Below are 21029 nucleotides of genomic sequence, written 5' to 3' on the forward strand. Positions count from 1 at the left end.
GTCTCCCCACAGTCAGGGGTGTTCAGCTGGGGAGGCTGGATACCCACCCCTCGCTGTTTTTGAAGACGAATGTTAATATGTTTAATTGCCAGCACTCCAGGAAGAGAGCCAGGGCTAAAAAGTATCTCCTAAGAAACTGCCAAGAAACACTGTTAAACAGGATCTAGGAAAAAAGCCAGACACAAAAATTTATGATCTTTATCTCTGCAATAATAACTTCACAGTGGTCAACCGAGGAGCAGAACAAAGGTCATCAGTTTCGTATCAGCTGGACTTCGTGAAATCCTTTGTTTCTTTTAGTGTGAGCTTGCTCTGCAAGCCTCATGCAGAAGACCCTACAAAAGAATGCAAAACCCTTGCAGTGCAAACTGACCCACTTGCCTCTGTTTATTCACTCAAGATCAAAGAACTGTGCAACTACAAATCAGAAGCCTCCCTAGCGCTGGTCGAAGCCCAACCCAAATCCTCATCCAGAGAAGCAGCCCATTCCACTTTGGTTATGGAAAGAGCATATCCATAGGAATGGTCCAGGGAACTTCTGTGGTATTAAGCCCATTTTGATTAACATCAACAGTCATGAGAGGCTGGCTAAGAGCTTTGTGTTTGCACAAATGCAAGACTCGACCTCATCTTAGGTTTCCTTCCTTTCAGCAGGACAAGGAACAAGCAAGGGACCCTTGGAGACCTCTGGGAACAAAAAGAGAAGAGGCTCTTTTAAAATTGTTATTTCTTGGCTGTGTAGTAGAACAATTCTAGCAAAACATACACAGTTTGCTTCTTGACACTGCTGCCAAGATTCCCAACTTTATAGAGAGGATCAGATTGCTGAGTATTTCCAAACCAGCCCCCACAAAATTAATTGACTATCCAAGAATCTTGGCTAGGGAAGTTATTTATTTTTAAGGTAAAGTTCTGGTCCTGGTAGCTGCAGAGAAAAACCTTGAAAACATGATCTCTGTGAGTCTTAATGACTCAGAGGGTGGGATTTAGTTGCCTACACACAGAAGCCTGGTGCCATCTGAGATGCCCTTGTATATCTGAGACATCCCACAGTGCTGGCAAGGAGTCGTGGAGCCGAGGGAAGAGGAGCACTCCTCAGAAGCAAGAGCTGGAGTCTGGGGCTGGATACCCTATAGCATGAGTTGGCTCTAGGAAACTCTGTTTAGACAGCTGAATCAAGCCCTAACACACACATCTCCAATACATATAATCAAATCCATCGCTCACTCAATCAATCACAGGAGATATTTCCAAATCTGCAGATTTCATGGCAGTTCTGGAGGCAATTGAAGCAGTACTTCAGCGCTCAGACTGTGTTAGGAACACACTATTTGCTTCACCAACACTTCCAAGCATACTGAAGCATTCATCTGGCCCAGGCTTTCTGCTCCTCACCCTTTCTGCTAACACCCTCTTCTCCATCCTCTGCCCCTTCTGTAGCTCTAGCACAGCCATGGGAGATGCAGTTCCCTCCCTGATCTCCAGACTGCAAGAGATGCAGCAAAGGGTTGGGTTTTTTTTTGCTTGTTTAGTGTTTGTTTGTTTGTTTTTCACAAAGGAGAAGCCTGCCAAATGAAGGAGGCAAAGACTTTCCCCTGGGAGAAGAGGAAAGAGCTGTGATGTGGCTTGTGGAGCCCTGAAGGGTGGCAGAAGGGGATGGCACAGGAGCCATCAGCACCTCTGGGGCAGCATTACCTCAGAAAGTCAGCACCCTCACGGAAAAACAGGGTATTTTTAGTTTACCCAGTGTATTTAAATCATCCTGGAGTACATTAAAATTATAGTAATTATCCCACCTGCTCACGTGGCATTCTGGGAGGGGATGGATTGGTGGATTGTGTGCTGGTGGAGTCATCTTCAGCGAGGTCCTTCTGCAAAACACAATTATTTTGTTGCCACGTTTTACAGCTGCAGCATTCCTGGCCCATTAATACCTGACAACTGAGCACGAGGATCTGCTCACATCACAGCCTCCCTCTCACCAGCAGCACCCCAGAGCTGAGACAACCACTGCCACACAAATTCCTTCAGAGCAAAAACGCATTTACAGGATCCTGGAGCTGGGAGCTCACAGATGCAGATGAGGCTGATGTTTTCTTCAAGGCAAAATACAACCTCTGAATCCTCCCTGCTTTCCCCTGCATGCCTGCGCTGTGGAGCGATGCAGGGAAGCCTAACATCCCCCAGCCCTTCTGCTCATCTCCCTGCCCCACCGGTGCAGGCGTGAGAAGGAGATTCACTCCACTGCAGCAGCACCATTCAAAAAGAGCTGCCAAAGCAGACAATATTTTACACAGGAAAAACAGGGCACATTCTTTTTCAGATCAGAATCTTCAGATTTCTAATTGGAACCCCCCCCAAACACACACACACACACAAAATCCCCACCCAAACCAAACAAAACCCCCAACAACAGCAGTGTGTAGGACTAAGAGGAGTGATCTATTTTTTTCTTTCATGATGAAGAAACCATTTCCCTTATCAATTAAGTCATCATCCAGTTCTGGGTTATCTGGTTTTGACCTCCCTTTTGACAGATGGTGGCAAGAGAAAGTCTCTTCCCCTATCTGTGTTTCTTTTCATCAAAATAAAAATGTTATCAACATCTGAAAAAAAAAATGGTTCCTGGTTCTTGTTGATGCATCAAAGGCAGGGAGAAATCCCCAGAATCCCTCCTGGTGTTGTGACACATGTTTCTGCTGAGCCTTGAACTGTCCCCCAGCCCAGACTGACCTCTCGGTTTCCCCCAACCCAGCATGACCTTGGAGGATCCCCCAGCACAGTGTCACCTTGAAGGTCCCAAACAGCTCTGGCAATAGGCTCTGTGAAGCCCTGTGGAGTGTGATTTCTCCAGAGGAAGCCCAGGCAAGCTGGGTGTTTGCAAGGAGAAATTGACAGGAGTCCTTTCAGGGAGACACACTTGGAGCATCCATAGCAGGCCACTGAGAAGGGATCTGGGCTATCACTTTGTCCCAAGAAGGGATCCATTTGCAGACAGGCTGTAAATTATCATAGTATAGTGTCATAGTATGGCTCAGGGTTGGAAGGGACCACAAGGATCATCTAATTCCAACCCCCCTGCCATGGGCAGGGACACCCCACACTAGATCAGGCTGGACAGAGCCTCATCCAGCCTGGGCTTAAACACCTCCAGGGATGGGGTGTCAATCACCTCCCTGGACAACCCATTCCAGGGTTTCACCACTCTCATGGGGAAGAACTTCCTCCTCACCTCCAGCCTGAATCTCCCCACCTCCAGCTTCATTCCATTCCCCCTAGTCCTATCACTACCTGAGATCCTGAAAAGTCCCTCCCCAGCCTTCCTGTAGGCTCCCTTCAGATACTGGAAGGCCACAATAAGGTCACCTCAGAGCCTTCTCTTCTCCAGACTGAGCAGCCCCAACTCCTTCAGTCTGTCCTCATAGGAGAGGTGCTCCAGCCCTCTGCTCATCCTCATGGCTCTTCTCTTGACACGCTCCAGCACATCCATATCCCTCTTGTAATAGGGGCTCCAGAACTGGAGGCAGTACTCCAGGTGGGGTCTCACCAGGGCTTAGTAGAGGGGGAGAATCACCTCCCTTGACCTGCTGGCCACACTTCTCTTGATGCAGCCCAGGATCTGATTGGCTTTCTGGGCTGCAAGTACACACTGAGAGCTCCTGTTGAGCTTCTCCTCCACCAGCACCATTCTGCTCCCTTCTCTCCTCATGCTTAGCTGGAGAAGTTCCCATCACCCTCTGCATGTGGAACACCTTGCCAGCATCTAGCCATTCTCCTGCCTCACACCCATGTTCTCTGGCCCCTTCTCAGCTTTTCCAGCAGCATGTTCCTAATTATTTACTCTCTTCAAATGCAGCAGAAAAAAAAACAACCACTGCTTCTCCTGAATACTAAATAAGAAAAGGGGAAAAAAAAACAAAACACAGGAACAACAAAAAAAGTTCAATCCCTTCCTGGACTGTGTTTGTTCTCTGGTTTGAAGTTCACTGTTACTGCTGAAAGCTTTTTCGACCCTTGGAGATATTTGATCCAGGTGAACTCTGATGCTTGGGACACTGATACTGTCCCACACCGAGTGTGTTCTTGCATTGATCTTGTACATCTATCCATTCACCTCTCCATCCATATAGCTATTTTCCTCTTTCTCTCTCTCATTCTAGTGCTATCTGAGCAGTTCTTGGCTTTCCTTACACCCCTTTCATCGAATTAGTATCTTTCCCTTGAGGATGTCTTCTCCTTCTCCTAGATTTTCTCTTTCTCCACCCTGTCACTTCCCTCTCCATTTTGCCTCCTCCAGACCCGCTCTCCTTCCCTGTGTGCTGCCAGCTTACAGCGGTGTTATGCATTCAGCATAACACACATATATATAGATAGATATGTATTTAAATGGGATGATTTCCACTAACATAAACAATCTGGCCCATTAATTTCAATAGTGGAGCTGACAGCTCGGGCCTGGAGCCTCATTGCCTGGTGACACATGAGTACAGCTGCTTGAACTTGACGGGTAACTGTTTCCAGCGCCTAGCTGCACATCTGCAGGAGGAAGGAAATACTTTCTGTAACGCTGGAAAAAATAAAGCTGCTTAGATTTCCCTCCCCCCCACCCCACCCCCAGATGATGATATTCATCATTCAAACCTTTCAGCTGAGTGGGTGTTTAATTCAGAGTTTGGAAGGGGACATTTATGGTGTGTTAGTAGCTTTGCTGTCGATCCTTTGTTCCAACCGCAGCGGCGTTGCCTTTACCAAAGGCTTCTCCTAAACCACTCAGAGAGCTGTCACTGGGTCCAGCAACAGTGGGCACCCTGATACCATAGAATCACTGAATGGTTTGGGTTGGAAAGGGCCTTAAAGATCATCTGGTTTCAATCCCCCCTGCCATGGGTAGGGATACCTTCCACTGGACCAAGCTGCTCAAAGCCCTGTCCAACCTGGTCTTGGACACTTCCAGGGATGGAACATAGAATCATAGAATCAACAAGGTTGGAAAAGACCTCAAAGATCATCAAGTCCAACCTGTCACCCAACACCTCATGGCACCAAGTGCCATGTCCAAGTCCAAGTCCCCTCTTGAACACCTCCAGGGACAGCGACTCCACCACCTCCCTGGGCAGCCCATTCCAATGGCTAATAACTCTCTCTGTGAAGACCTTTCTCTGGGCAACCCATTCCAGTGTCTCACCACTCTCACAATAAAGAATCTCTTCCTAATATCTACTTTAAGTCTACCCTCTGCCAGTTTAATGCCATTACCTGTTGTCCTGCACTCCCTGATAAAGAGTCCTTCGACATCTTTCATGTAAGCCCCTTTTAGGTCCTGGAAGGCCACTGTAAGGTCTCCCTGGAGGTTTCTCTTCTCCAGGCATTTTTGTATAGTAAGTCCCAGCAACTTCAGGCTTTGGGCTAGTTTTGGAGGGTAAACAGCTTCTTTAACATGGAGTCCCACTGAAACCTAAGTCAGACTTTAGAGGATGCCTAGAGCACTAGTAAGGAAATCTGCAGGGAAAGTCACCCAGTCTGCTGTACTGCCAACATCTCCCTAGGAAAGGCCTTGGAAAGCACAATTTTTACACAGTTCCTGCTAAAGGAGAACAGACTCACTCACAGACCTTATTTCTGAACACAGGCTGAAGAAGTGTAAAGATATGAGCAACTGTTGAAGTTGGCCCTGCTTTGAGCAGGGGGGTGGATTGAATTCTCTCCAGAGGTCTCTTCCAACCAATTTTTTTTCTGTGGTTCTGTGATATCATTTGCTGTATCTAGGTGGAAACTGAATTCTGGAGCTGCTAAAATGCAGCAGGCTGCAGAATTTTGACCTTTAGGTCAGAGATTGTTTTCTCTTTTGAGATACCTCATCAATCCACTATCCTGCCAGGCTCTGGTCCCCTGTCCTTGAAGAGCCTGATGAAGGTGGGTTTGGCAATACCAAAATAGGCTTGGCAGTGCCATGCACTATAGACACTATGGTCTTTCTTTTTCCTAGAAAGAGACAAATCTGTTTTGAATTAAATAAAACCCCAAACCTTCTTTCTGAAGAGTGTTGAAAAGGCAACAGCAAGCAACATCATTCTGTAACTGATTAACCAAAGTCAAAGAGCCGTTCAGCTGATCCAGAGTACATATTTGCATTCAATAATATGGTCATTTATTGCACCTTGTGACTGACTGAAACATGAGCAAGGCTTTCCCCTTCCCTCTATTTCACTGAATTTCCTTTCAGCACAATAGCTGTCTCCAGGCCCAGAAGTTTGTCCTGATGAGCCTGGACTTTCCAGAAGAAACTCCTGCATTTTTTTTTGAGGCTTTCATTTTGTACCTTTTCTAGAGCAGCAGAGTTCCATGTGGTAAGCAAGAGGTGGGAGGGAAGGGGCTTTATTTTCCTCACAGTTAAGAAAAGCTTAGGTTTTGTGAACACTGATGTTGAGACAGCCTGAGGAGGTGATGGGCAACTTCATAGGAATGCCAAGGCTGAGTCAAACTCTGCATTAGCAGCTTTAAGGGTGTAGGTCACACAGAATCACTGAATCTCAGAATTAACCAGGTTGGAGAAGACCTTTGAGATCATCAAGTCCAACCTATCCCCCAACAACATCTAATCAACTAAACCATGGCACTAAATACCTCATCCAGGCTTATTTTAAACACTTCCAGGGATGGTGACTCCATCACCTCCCTGGGCAGCACACTCCAATGGCCAATCACTCTGTGAAGAATTTCTTCCTCACATCCAGCCTAAACCTCCCCTGGTGCAGCTTGAGACTGTGTCTCAAGACTCGTTCTGTCCAAGCATCCCTTCCATCTTCATTTGATTCAGAGTAGGAAATGACATGTTTCTTGTGATCATCTCTCTTGTTTGGCTCAGGGCTGAAATAGTGCAACATCATAGTATCATAGTATCAGTCAGGGTTGGAAGGGACCACAAGGATCATCTAGTTCCAACCCCCCTGCCATGGGCAGGGACACCCCACACTAGATCAGGCTGGCCAGAGCCTCGTCCAGCCTGGGCTTAAACACCTCCAGGGACAGGGCCTCAACCACTTCCCTGGACAACCCATTCCAGTGCTTCAGCTCGTAGTGGTGAGGAACTGAACCCACATTAGGAACCCTGTGGACTAATCTAGATGGAGCATGCAGCTGACTGAACCCCAGGTCTAGTCCCAGGAAGAGGAGACCAAGTGATCTCACAGAAGTCTGCACAGTCATGTTTTCATGTTTTCAGGTTACATATTATCCATCTCCACAACTTCTAAAAGCATCTTTGAAGGCCTTTGGTTGGTTTCTTGCACAAATGTATCACCACTTGGGTGTGCTGAACACAAATTTGCAGTCCCCAGAGGCCCACTTCTGTGATTTTTGAGGCCCAACCTCTACTCTGAGCTTCTTGGTCTCAACCCACACGTGCTGCCAGTCCATCTCCCTGCCACAGTGCTTCTCACAGAAGACAGAGGATGATGCTTATTTGACTGGCTAAAATAGTTCAGGCAAGGTCAGATGACTCATGTTCTAGAGCTGACCTATCCTCTCCATAAAGGGAGCCTTCCATGATCATTCCTTTAGGAGACATCTGTGATGTGGACATCTAAAGCCTGGTCAGATGAGCCCTAGTGCAAGAAATAGAGACACTACTCCTAGAACCTGGGAGATGAGCATGGGCACATTCTTTCCCCTCCTTGCTTTCAACTAATCTGAGCTTGTTTGCTTTTTGCAGAGCTATAAAATAAATGTTTAGCTGCTCCCTTGCCTGCCTCTGACTTTGAATAGGGCTCTGAAAGGCACAGCAGGAAAGGATTTGGGCTGCCTTAAAGCGTGGACCACATGGCAGATTATTTATTTGCCTGTTTATATCCTGTAATAAAAAAAAAAATACACAAACAAAGCCTTCCTCCTTCCCCTCTTAAAACTCCCTGTTGATGTACACAGATAGTTTATGCAGTCCCCAGGTCAGCTTGTTTACCTCACACACAGTGTCTGAACAATTTGCACAAGCACTTGGAGAGCTTCAGTGGCACAGACAAGACACTCACAGCCCTGCCGCTGCAGGGAGGGAACTGAGGCACATTTGGACACAACCACTTGTCACAACCCACAGCCAGAGCAGGTTTTCAGGTTCAGAGGAGCAAACTTGGGAAGATCTGCAGAGGATCTGAACTTTGGAGAACCAAAGTCCAGAGACCACGTCCTGCCTTGCGTGTTGCTTGTTCCTCCATCTCATACACTCTTCTTTTGCCCAGGTATTTCCTTGCGCCAGGGCAAGTTTCCCCTTGAAAATTTGCACCCAGCACAAAATAATGAGTTCTTTCTCTTGGGCCTTGAGTAATAGACATCCTCTCCATGCCCTTCCTAACCTAAGTGCTGTATCTGAGGGGAAGAAACTGTAGCCACAGGTTTCCTGCACTTTGGCACCGATTCTGGACTAGAATGCCTCAGGATTCGATCTGTGTTGATAAACTGTGATAAACTTTACCGTAACATGTAGGCTGAGCTAAGCTCCACCAAGCCAGAGAGCACACTGAAAAGGGGAATTTCCCATGAGTCTCCCAGGGTATAATTTATCCCAGAATTAATATATCTTGGAGACTCCACCTCGTTCTAGAAAAGCAGGCTGAAGGTTTTACTGGCCATTCTTGTCCTGCTGGCCAGCTGGCAGCAATCAGGATGTCCAGCTGAGACTGAGAGCTGAGCTCCACGGGAGGAAAGACTGGAAGCAGTTTCCCAAGCTGCAGGGAGGATGAAACAGTGTTTTGGAGAGAGACCATACTAAAAAGCAAGTCAAAGAGGACAGTCAGTATATTGAAAACAAACCCTTCTCATCTTGCTCCGAGTGCTTTCCAGAGCACCTGTCAGTACGTGTGATATGTTTGCCCTCACAACTCACCACAAGGGTGTCACAAGAAAGGAGCCAGAGCACAGTGACTGTCTTCCTCAGGTCTGCCCTCATCCATATTTCCCTAGCTCAGACCTGACCTTTTCTTCTCCTTAAGTCAGCTCTCTCTATAAACCTAGCACACAATTCATCCCGGTGTTGGCATCTAAAACAGAGCAGATGAATCATGTCTCGAAAGTGCCTGATTCAGTCCACTGACTGAAGGAGGAACCTGTGACATTTGTGCTGGAGCCACCTAAAATGAGGTGAGTTGTAGGTCATCTCTGATTTCTGAACCACCTTCAGCTTTACATGTGTGGATAGGGCAGGCCTGCAAGCACAGCTTAGGAGGAATCCTCTCCATGTTCCTACTGATGGGCACTGGAGTCCAGAAAGCTGTTGTGGGTGAGAGTGAGCCTGTCTGAACAGCTTGTTGCCACCTGGAAGCCAGGCTGAGAATGAGAAGCAGATGGTAAGATGTGAGACCTTGATTAGTAATAACATGAATGCCTACTCTGTACAGCAGGCTTCTCACCAGCAGATCTCAGAGTGCCTCATGGTCACTGGTGTCTGAGAAGTTGCCTCTGATCACTTGCAACTGAACAAGTCTCAGGAGTCCCAAGCCCAAATTGGCACCACATGTGTCTCCTGAGTATCCCAGATTCCAACCAGCCTTCACATGTGGAATTTTGGAGTCAGATCTGGAGGTTGTCTGGATGTAAATTCCACGTTAGGTCTGGAATCCGACTGGGCCATGGCTGTTTGCATAGGGATAGCCTGAAGCAGAAGAGACACACCAGAGACAGCCTCATGTAGGGTTTCTCTCCCGTGCCAACCTCCTGGCCTTTGCCCTGCCTGCAGTGGCAGGACCTGTCTTGCTGTTTCTCTGCCTGTTCTCTACCCTCCTTTCACTGCAGCCCTGCCTGCAACGCTCACAGCATGAGACTGGGGATTCATGTTGGAGAGGTGACATTTCTTCTTGGAGAACAGGCCCTCCTTGGGTAGGTCTGCTGGTGCTGAATTTCTTCTCATTCCCACAGTCAGAGACCTAAACTTTTAGCACATCAGATGAAAAGGCTCATTTTGAAACATCACGACGTGGGGGCCTCCCCATATTGCACTGCAGCTCCAGCCCAGCCTGCCTTGCCACAGGTGCAGTTGCCCTGTAGCCCAGCACTTCAGACCCATCCTTCCCTCTCACTCCATTGGTTTTTTTCCATTTTTCTTTCTGATGGCCCCAGAAAGCAGAGGCTGACCCTGGCCACACACTTGTTTGCCCTAACCTCCCCTTGACTTCACCAGAGCTGGAATTAAATCTTTTGTGGAGCAAAGCATCAGTCCGGGGTGAGGTCTCTTGTGTGCCAATGAACAATTTGCCTTTCTTCTCCCTCCCAGCATTCAGGGGAGGAGAGCACAAGTTGAGACAAAAGGTAGCAGTTTAAAACTGAAAGAAGGTAGATTAAATACTAGGAATAAATTCTTTGCCATGGGGAAGAACTGGAACAGGCTGAGCAGAGAAGTTGTGGATATGCCATCCCTGCAAGTGTTTAAAGCCAGGTTGGATGGGGCTGTGAGCAAGCTGGTTTAGTGGAAGGTGTCCCTGCCTATGGCAGGGGGGTTGGAATCACAGCATCATAGAATCAGTAAGGTTAGAAAAGACCTCAAAGATCAGCAAGTCCAACCTGTCACCCAGGATCTCATGGCTACTAAACCATGGTACCAAATGCCATGTCCAATCCCTTCTTGAACGCCTCCAGTAATGGTGACTCCACCACCTCCCTGGGCAGCACATTCCCATGGCCAACAACTCTCTCTGTGAGAACTTTCTCCTCACTTCCAGCCTAAACCTGCCCTGGAGCAGTTTGAGACTGTGTCCTCTTGTTCCGCTGCTGGTTGCCTGGGAGAAGAGACCAACCCCCACCTGGCTACAACCTCCCTTCAGGTAGTTGTAGACAGCAATAAGGTCTCCTGAGTCTCCTCTTCTCCAGGCTAAGCAACCCCAGCTCCCTCAGCCTCTCCTCATAGGGCTTGTGGTCAAGACCTCTCCCCATCCTCATTGCCCTTCTCTGGACACATTCAAGAGTCTCAATGTCCTTCTTAAATTGAGGAGCCCAGAACTGGACACCGGACTCAAGGTGTGGCCTGTCCAGTGCTGAGTCCAGAGGCAGAATGACTTCCCTGCTTCTGCTGGCCACACTATTTCTAGGAGCTAGGTGATCTTTAAGGTCCAAGCCATTCCATGATTCCATCCCAAACCCAAACCATTACATGATTCCAGGAGCAAGCAGCCATGACTGCAACAGCAGACCTACAGCGTGTTGCACAATTGCTGCAGCTGCACAGGCTGCCACAGCCAGGCACACGTGTGAATGTCCTGCTGCACACCAGCATGCAGCCATGGCAGGCACCCAGCAGCTCAGCCAGGCAGCCAGGCAAGCTGTCCAAGCCTGCTGAAAGCCTGGCACGGTGGATGCAACACAGGAAAAGGCTTTTCTTCATCTGCTGCCTTGTGCTTATCGATTGGAATATTAATAAAAACTTGTTCAAAGCTCCCTCAGCCTCTGAGATAACTTGGGAACAGGCCAACACTCCAGCCCCAGCCATGCTTGTAATGAGGGGACTCAGGGATCAAAAGCATTTTCGAATGGCCTTGCTAATCAATCATCAACAATTGGGTAAATTAAGCCCTGCAGTCTTTCCTTTTGCGAGCAAGGGATCTGCCGGACGTGTCTTTAATGAGCAGATTCCTATCCCTTTAATATTCCTTAATACCTTTCTAGAGGAAATGAACCACGGGGAGACTTTGTTGGTGGAATGAGAGGAATGCAGATAACTGCTGGCCTCTGCTTTCTCACACGTAGGGTTGAGAAAGCCTGGCTGGACAGGGGATGTTGGGTTTCACAGCAGGGCCATTTCCTTCCAAAGTTCTGATAACACTGCTGATAACTCCTTTGGCCAGGGCCATTGCCAAAAGCAGGCAGTTGTTTTCCTCCTCGTTGCCAAGCTAAGCCCTGTCCTTACTCATCTCCTCTGAGGATCATGCCCATCTGTGCCTCTATGGATCGTGTACATCTGTGGTAAAGGCTTGTTTCCTAAGGCCCATCAGGAAGATGGACATGCTGCTCCCAAGGTAATGGCCCCAGAAGCAGATTCCTGTTAATTATTAACAAGCAAGAGGCAATGCAAATATCACAGGAAGGCAAAGAAGCTTGGATCATCCTGGCACTTTGCTGGAACTGTTGGTGTTTGTTACCTTTTCCCACTATATGAGGCATGGCTCATTTTCTGAGTCCATCTGGGAAGCCTTTAATGGATCTCCTTGGGACTTGGGAGATGGGAAATGCTCTCTGTGTGTCTTCCTCCCTTCCTATGGCCCATTGTAATTGTGGTCTTTTATTATAGGAGTTGTTAGAAGGTCTAAAGCAGAGTTTTGTGACTCATAGTGGGTCCTGGAAAATGGATTCTGCAGACCTCTTGTGCCCAGAGACATCTGTCACACCATTATCTCCCAATCAAGACACCAGCAGCACTTCTTGGTACATTGCAGAGTACAAGGGACTTCTAAGCATGGGAGTTGTACCAGTCTACAAGTGGTACCTGACTACAGAGGGCCAGGACTTACAAGGGGATTAACAAAGCAGCTCTGCTAAATTCAGGTGGCTGCAGAAGTGAATCATTTGGATGCTTTGGGCACTCACTGGCAGATCTGCAAATTATGTGACAGCAAACTGACCCCTACGTGCTAGCATTGCACTGGTCTGAACGAGGTGAGAAGAGAACTACATCCAGTGAGACATTACAGAGATGCTGTCCAGCATCCTCCATCCATCCTCCAGGCAGAGGATTTTAGGGAGATTTAATTTCTCCAGAGGGAGCCCAGCTTGGCAGTGTTTTACCTCTTAAGTGTGATGGCAGAGCAATTAGCACATCCAGCATTTAGAACTCCGCTTTCCCCCTGGGAGCAGGGGCGGGGAGGAGGAGCAAACCCGGGTTGAAAGGAGGAGTGTGGGCACTGCCAGGCTCGCACATGGGCACCTGCTCCACTCGCCTTTCCTGAAGCCTCCAATGCACACACTCCTCCTGCACAGACACCTGAAATAAAAGGGATTTGATGGGATTTTGTCCACAGGCAGCAGAAGCTGCTATCGATTACTGCAAGGCTCTTAACTGAAAAGTAATTCACAACCCTCTTCAGGTTGAAGGCAAGCTCTAATTTAATATCATTATGTCTTCATGCCCCCACACATTCCCCTGTCTCGTTCACTGAGCTTTTATTGGGCTCTGGATAATTTATGGCTAGATATGCTGCCTTTTATCTGACCTATTTTTAGCTATTCTTGCTTCTTACATACATATATATATATATATATATTTCTTTCTGCCATCACAACTGGCAATTAAAGCAAAAAGGGTGGGGTTTTTTTTCTTTTAAAAAAAATATTAATTATTCTAATGTTCCACCCAGCTTTAACCTTTATTTCTTCTCTTTTATGGGCTGGGGGATTTGCCACAAAATTTGGAGGAGTTTGTGGTAAAAATACCTGCCCCTCCTGTTTTATCTTCCCTCCTCCAAAGCCCAAAGCGAATGACTTCCCCCCAAAATCGCCACCAATGACCCTGGCTGGGTCAGAGTGGCTGAGAGCAGCCAGGCAGAGAGGGACCTGGGGGTACTGGTTGATAGTAGGCTGAACATGAGCCTGCAGTGTGCCCAGGTGGCCAAGAAGGCCAATGGCATCCTGGCCTGGATCAGGAACAGTGTGGCCAGCAGGAGCAGGGAGGTCATTCTGCCCCTGAGCACTGGTTAGGCCACACCTTGAGTCCTGTGTCCAGTTCTGGGCCCCTCAGTTTAGGAATAGAATAGAAATAGGAATAGAATAGAATAGAAGAATAGAATAGGTTGGAAGAGACCTTCAAGATCATCATGTCCAACCCATCATCCAACACCACCCAACCAACTAAACCGTGCAACCAAGCACCCTGTCAAGTCTCCTCCTGAACACCTCCAGGGATGGTGACTCCACCACCTCCCCGGACAGCACATTCCAATGGCCAATCACTCTCTCTATGTAGAATTTCTTCCTAACCTCCAGCCTAAACCTCCCCTGGTGCAGCCTGAGACTGTGTCCTCTTGTTCTTGTACTGGTTGCCTGGGAGAAGAGACCAACCTCTGCCTGTCTACAACCTCTCTTCAGGTAGTTGTAGAGAGCAATAAGGTCACCCCTGAGCCTCCTCTTCTCCAGGCTAAGCAACCCCAGCTCCCTCAGTCTCTCCTCATAGGGCTTGTGTTCCAAGCCCCTCACCAAAAAGATGTTGAGCTTCTGGAAGGCATCCAGAGAAGGGCAACAAAGCTGGGGAGGGGTCTGGAGCACAGCCCTGTGAGGAGGGGTTTGCACACCTGCTGAGTGCTCCCAGCCCACTCCAGGTTCTCTCTGTAACTCAGATCTAGACAATTTTGGGGCTTTTTCCTACAGGATTCAGGTGTCCTCAGTCTTCAGTAGCTCCAAAGGATGCTGTTGATTGGCAGGTTTAGACCCTAAAGTTTTCAAAGCCTTTTCATGCAGCCTTTATGAAGCAGGGACAGATTTTACCTGGGAGCTGGGGGAAGTAGGTTGTTGGGGTTTTTTTTTTTAAGGTATTTTTGTAATAAAGAATGTTTGTTTATTAATAGTATAAATATGATTTGTGGGGGTTCATTTGATTCTCCAGTAATTAATTTAATTCTGGAAGTAACAGAATCCATGCTGCACACAACTTTATTTATAACTGAAGTGTTCCCATTTCAGTTTTGGATAGTTTAAATGTTTCAAATACTTGAATTATTTATCTGAAACAACTGCAGAAGTTAAAGAAAGGTTGCAGGCTGAGAAGGTTGGAAATGTCCTCGTGCCCCTGAAACTTTGTTCACTTTCCCCAGTAATAACAGCTGGCCTGCCTGCAAAACAACAGATAAATCAATCCACTCCAGGTAGCTGTTTTCATGCTGTTTGGGCTAGAAGTAAGGCCATAAAAAGCTGTAGAATCATAGAATTGTTAGGGTTGGAAGGGACCTCAAGGATCAGCTAGTTCCAACCCCCCTGCCATGGCCAGGGATACCTCACACTAAGAGCAGGTTGCTCACAGCCACATCCAGCCTGGCTGCAAAAACCTCCAGGCATGAGGCTTCTACCACCTCCCTGGGCAACCTGTGCCAGTCTCTCACCACCTTCATGGGGAAGAACTTTTTCCTAACATCCAGCCTGAATCCATCCATTTCTAGTTTTGTTCCATTCCCCCTAGTCCTGACACCCTAAAAAGTCCCTCCCCATCCTTCTTTTAGAATAGAATAGAATAGAATAAACCAGGTTGGAAGAGACCTTCAAGATCATCGTGTCCAACCCTTCAACCAATCCAACCCACCTAAACAACTAACCCATGGCACCAAGCACCCCATCAAGTCTCCTCCTGAACACCTCCAATGACAGCCCCCTTCAGATACTGGAAGGCTACAATAAGATCTCCTTGGACCCTTCTCTTGTTGAGACTGAATAGCCCCAACTCCCTCAGTCTGTCCTCATAGGAGAGGTGCTCCAGCCCTCTGATCACCCTTCTGGCCCTAGACAAATAGAAATCGTACATGAATAGAAGAGTGTTAACTGCACCGAACATCCACAACCTCCAAAGCATCACAAACCCATTGTCTGATTATCTCTTGAGGATCTTAAAGGACTTTTCTGACTGACACAACTCCATGGTTCCATAATTCTAAAGTCTGGATGATCCATGGCTTGAGTCTGCCAGAGGTGCCTTCCCTGTGCCATGGCTCAATCCCCCTGGATGCGCCAAGCAGATTCCTCCTTCACCCCAGCCCTGCGGAGGAGGGTGCCGCATTGGTGCTTCACATTGCAGCTGCAGAGATTCACCAGCCACATTCCCCCCACATAACGACCATGACAGAGCTACTAACGAGAACCAACGATCACGAGGCAGATTTCCCTGCTCCTCAGCCAACACCAAGGATCACAAGACTGGGTTTGGAAAAAGCCACAGGGTTTTAAGAGCCCTGCGTGTTAGTTGTTTGCACAGATGAGTTTCATTCCAGCAGCTTTATCCAGGCACAAGGGAGAGAAACTTTTTTCTTGGGGGGGTTTGTGTTTGGTTGTTGGTGTTTGGGGATTTTTACACTTCAGAAGGGGGGGGTGGGGCGAATCTTAAACTGCTGGATGATCACCAGGCTCCAGGAGCTGGAGCTTTTGAATGGAACACTACAGGAGGGCATGGATAGAAGGCAAATTATGGCGTGATCAAGCAACCCTGCAGGTCTCTTAACCACTCTACCCATAAATGATACTAACAGAACAACAACCAAAATCTTTCTAACACTAAAATATGAAGAGGAAAATACATGGCAACAGAATGCTCTCATGTCTGCCTGCTGACTGTGTTTGCCTGGGTGCAGGCACACAGCACAGGCTGCTGTTATCAGGCTTGTGCGCTTGACCCTCGGGCAAAATCTCACCCGGCTGGGAAATGCAGCAAACCCACCATAAATAAATGATGTGCTTTAAAACAACAACAAAATGTTAAAATTATAGCCTTAAACCATCTCATGCTATCTGATTAGAGCAGTCAAATGCTGTAGTTAAAGGGAAAAAAAAAAAGAAGAAGGGGGAAAAAAAAAGACATTTTGTTATTGGAGGTAAGGGAGATTTGTTGTGGAGATCTCATTAGGGGAGGGAAAGTCCCCAGCAGTGGTAGCCATTGCTGCAGTCATAGGATCACAGGATGTTAGGGGTTGGAAGGGACCTCCAGAGATCATCAAGTTCAACCCCCCTGCCAGAGCAGGGCCATAGAATCTAGCACAGGTCGCACAGGAACACATCCAGCTGGGTCTCGAAAGTCTGCAGAGAAGGAGACTCCACAACCTCTCTGGGCAGCCTGTGCTTTGTGACCCTCACAATGAAGAAGTTCCTCCTCACATTGAGGTGGAAACCTCCTGAGCTGTAGTTTATATCCATTACCCCTTGTCCTATCACAGTCTGCTCTCTGCAGAAAACTCCCTGATAGAGAGAAGGCAGTGACAGAGTGGTGTCCACCTCAGGTCACCAGGAGGACTCTCTCATGTTATGTGGTGCTTTCCTGCGAGGTTTTACAGGCTTTTTTGCTTGCTCACTAAGGTGTACAGACACTTCTGGCCTATATGATGCTTGCCCACTAGGTTATACAGGCTTCTTTAGGAGAAATGGTGCTGGTTATTCAGACTCTTTTAGGATGCATGGTGCTTATTCACTCGGTTACACAGAAGTGCCCAGAGAAGGACCACAAGGATGAGCAGAGGCTTGAAGCACCTCTACTATGAAGACAAAGAGAGTTGGGGCAATTCAGTCTGGAGAAGAGAAAGCTCTGAGGAGACCTTATTGTGGCCTTCCAGTATCTGAAGGGAGCTACAAGAAAGCTGAGGAGGGACACTTTAGGGTGTAAGGGAGTGCTAGGACTAGGGGGAATGGAACAAAACTAGAAATGCGTAGATTCAGCTTGGATGTTAGGAAGAAGTTCTTCCCCATGAGGGTGGTGAGACCCTGGCACAGGTTGCCCAGGGAGGTGGTGGAAGCCTCATCCCTGAAGGTATTTAAGGCCAGGCTGAGTGTGGCTGTGAGTAACCTGCTGTAGTGTGAGGTGTCTCTGGCCATGGCAGGGGGGTTGCAACTGGCTGATCCTTGAGGTCCCTTCCAACCCTAACAATTCTGTGATTCTAAGTGCAGGGGTGAGTGGAGCTGTTGCACTCCAGCAGCACCCAGAGATGGTGGTAGACAGAACAATAAAATTACAGTCATGGGTGGTGCACCAGATCCTTGTCTACCACCTGCCCTGAGATCACATCTTCTGGTGCTCCAGTGGCAGGCTGGTGGCAGGTGCTGGGACAGGGAAAACAGAGTGGTTTGGCTTCATGCCACGAGAGGCAGGTTTAGCCCCAGCATGCAGCCAGGCTGAGAGACTTGTGAGCAGCATGTTCCTAGCAACAAGACCAGGTCAGACGACAGCAGAGGCAGGAGGAGGGTTAGACTGTGCTCACCACTGTGACAACCGCACACATGCTCTGCAGGGATTGCAGGTCTCCCTCCTTGTACCCTGTGGCAGCCTCTCTCCGTGGGGTTCAATGCAGCCCATAAATTAGCTGGCTGTTTTATCCCTTTTTAATTAACAATGTACTTGTATATACATGGAGCTTGGATACCTACAGAATGGTATCAATAATAAATGCAAACAGCAGCAGAGTTTAGCTGGATCGGTATTGATCCTTTTATATAACTACCTATTCTTACAGGCAAAAGAGAATGTATTTCTTACTCACAGAGTGGTTAATTACTTCCTAAAATAAATCAATATTGACTGGCCAAGAAGTATAAACCATTAGTTGTGTTTAAAATACATCAGTCAATGTGATTTTTCCAAGGACTGCTTTTGGGGGGATAGTTACAGAATCACAGAATCAGCCAGGTTGGGAAAGACCTCAGAGATCATCAAGTCCAACCTATTACCGAATACCTAACACCTCATAACAACTAAACCATGGCACCAAGTGCCACATCCAATCCCTTCTTGAACACCTCCAGGGATGGTGACTCCACCACCTCCCTGGGCAGCACATTCCAATGGCCAATTACTCTTTCTGGGAAGAACTTTCTCCTCACCTCCAGCCTAAACTTCCCCTGGCACAGCTTGAGACTGTCTGGGAGAAGAGACCAGTGCCTACCTGGCTGCAACCTCCCTTCAGGTAGCAATAAGGTCTCCCCTGAGCCTTCTCTTCTCCAAGCTAAACAACCCCAGCTCCCTCAGCCTCTCCTCACAGGGCTGTGCTCAAGACCTCTCCCCAGCCTCATTGCCCTTCTCTGGACATGTTCAAGAGTCTCAATGTTCTTCTTAAATTGAGGGGCCCAGAACTAGACACAGGACTCAAGGTGTGGCCTAACCAGTGCTGAGTACAGGGGCACAATGACCTCCCTGCTCCTGCTGGCCACACTATTCCTAATGCAGGCCAGGATGCCATTGGCCTTCTTGGCCACCTGGGCACACTGCTGGCTCATGTTATGTTTCTAGGTGTTAGGAATTTGCATCAAAGACATGTTTGGCACTGATAACAAGCAACTAATTAACTAATTAAGCTTATAAAGCAGCTCAGTGACTGGTGTAGTTCATTCGAAGTTCAGATTTAAGCTGACCAGAAGTGCAATTTAAAACAAAAATGAATCAATTGAAGTGAATCAATCAATTAATAAGGAAAACCCAAAAGCAAACAAAACAGAAACCAACTTGCTGGAGACACCTTTTGTCTCAGCTGGGAATTAAGGGGTTGATTGTTGTTTTGTTTTTTCTTTTTCCATCTTGAGGGACCTGGGGCTCTTTAGTCTGGAAAAGAGAAGACTTAGAGGGGACTTTACAAATGTTGATAAATATCTGAGGGCTGGGGGTCAGGAGGGAGGGGGCAGGCTCTGCTCACTTGCTCCCTGGGAGAGGACAGGGAGCAATGGATGTAAGCTGCAGCACAGGAGGTTCCAGCTCAACACAGGGGGCAACATGGAACGGAATGGAATGGAATGGAATGGAATGGAATGGAATGGAATGGAATGGAATGGAATGGAATGGAATGGAATGGAATGGAATGGAATGGAATGGAATGGAATGGAATAAACCAGGTTGGAAGAGACTTTCAAGATCATCATGTCCAACCCATCATCCAATCCAACCCACCTAAACAACTAACCCTTGGCACCAAGCACCCCATCAAGTCTCCTCCTGAACACCTCCAGTGATGGTGACTCCACCACCTCCCCGGGCAGCCCATTCCAATGGGCAATCACTCTCTCTCTTTATAGAACTTCCTCCTAACATCCAGCCTAAACCTCCCCTGGCACAGCCTGAGACTGTGTCCTCTTGTTCTGGTGCTGGTTGCCTGGGAGAAGAGCCCAACATCTGCCTGTCTACAACCTCCCTTCAGGTAGTTGTAGAGAGCAAACTTCTTTACTGTAAGGGTCACAGAGCACTGGCACAGGCTGCCCAGAGAGGTTGTGGAGTCTCCTTCTCTGGAGACTTTCAAGGCCTGTCTGGATGTGTTCCTCTGTGACCTGAGCTAGATTATATGGTCCTGCTCTGGCAGGGGGGTTGATGATCTCCTTGGGTCCCTTCCAACCCCTGGCATCCTGTGATCCTGTGATCTTTGTGAGACTTTAGAGAGCTGTAAACGATAACGTTGAGGGCAATGTTAAAAGCAAGAAGCTACATGCAAGTAAATTATTTGCTCTTGATTTTATAATCCTGAAGTGAAAACCTCAGCCTTTATGAAGGCAGTCCCCACAGGCTCTTTTTTATTGGTGTTTTTGGGCAAATCAACAAAAGCTGACGCAAATCTGCACAGCATTTCTGGGTAGCTGAATTCCTCTTTTCTTTTTGGGTTGGGTTTTTTTTTCTTCTTCCCTAAAAGCTTTGGCTAAAAAACCCTAGCACTGCAATTTAGATCTGTTTGAATAAAAGAGAGGAGAACCTTGTGTTCCTTCCTCTTAAAGTCTCCCTGTGCTTTGTGCTTGAGGATATTATTAGGACGTTGCTATCCTAAAAGGAAAAATCCCAAACCAAGCTCAGGGCTTTACTGAGCCCTTCTGCAAAGGAAGAGTTTCTTCACAGCACCTGTAAAGCTCAGGAAAAGGACTCAATTTAGGTGAAGGAGAGGGCAAGAACCATCTCACTGCAAAGCAGCAGCAAAGCCACATACTCCTGACATATATGGGTGCCCCTCACCTGACACCAGATGCCCACAAGCTATCTTTCTACCACCCTGCTCACCTCACCCTTTAGGATCAGCAAAGAAAAAGGGACACTTGGAGGATGAGTCTTTTTCTGCCCTAAATTGGGTGATAGATTTAGGAGGAGAAGAAACTTACCCTGGGCTCATGGGCTGTGGAGGCAGCTCAGGGTGCTGGTGGAGACAGCAGCACTTGTCTGGGCAACGCTTGTTTGTGACAACATCATCTTTGGTCCTGACCAATTTCACCCTTGAACAGAAACGCCTGTGCTCAGCTCCACCAGCTGAGTGGCTGCTCACCCTGGGCATTGCATCTGGAAATAACTCATCCAACTTCAGCCCTCCGTGGGAGTGAGACCTGGAGCTCACCACCTTCAGCGCCACTGCTTC

The 21029-nt window shown here is 47.7% G+C and overlaps 1 long non-coding RNA gene across 1 annotated transcript in view; it reads right to left on the reverse strand.

The window, feature by feature from the left end:
- Window positions 1-203: 203 nt before the first annotated feature.
- LOC137444843 (uncharacterized) overlaps window positions 204-21029 on the reverse strand; it is a 98628-nt gene continuing 77802 nt past the window's right edge. The window contains exons 2-3 of the long non-coding RNA XR_010988285.1: window positions 1797-1871; window positions 204-687 (exon numbers count right to left, since the gene is read on the reverse strand). This is a non-coding gene — a long non-coding RNA (uncharacterized lncRNA). The remainder of the gene's footprint in view (window positions 688-1796; window positions 1872-21029) is intronic.

This window comes from Melanerpes formicivorus, unplaced genomic scaffold, assembly GCF_026170545.1.
Source record: "Melanerpes formicivorus ecotype bairdi unplaced genomic scaffold, bMelFor1.0.p_v2 SCAF_13, whole genome shotgun sequence".
Lineage (NCBI taxonomy): Eukaryota > Metazoa > Chordata > Aves > Piciformes > Picidae > Melanerpes > Melanerpes formicivorus.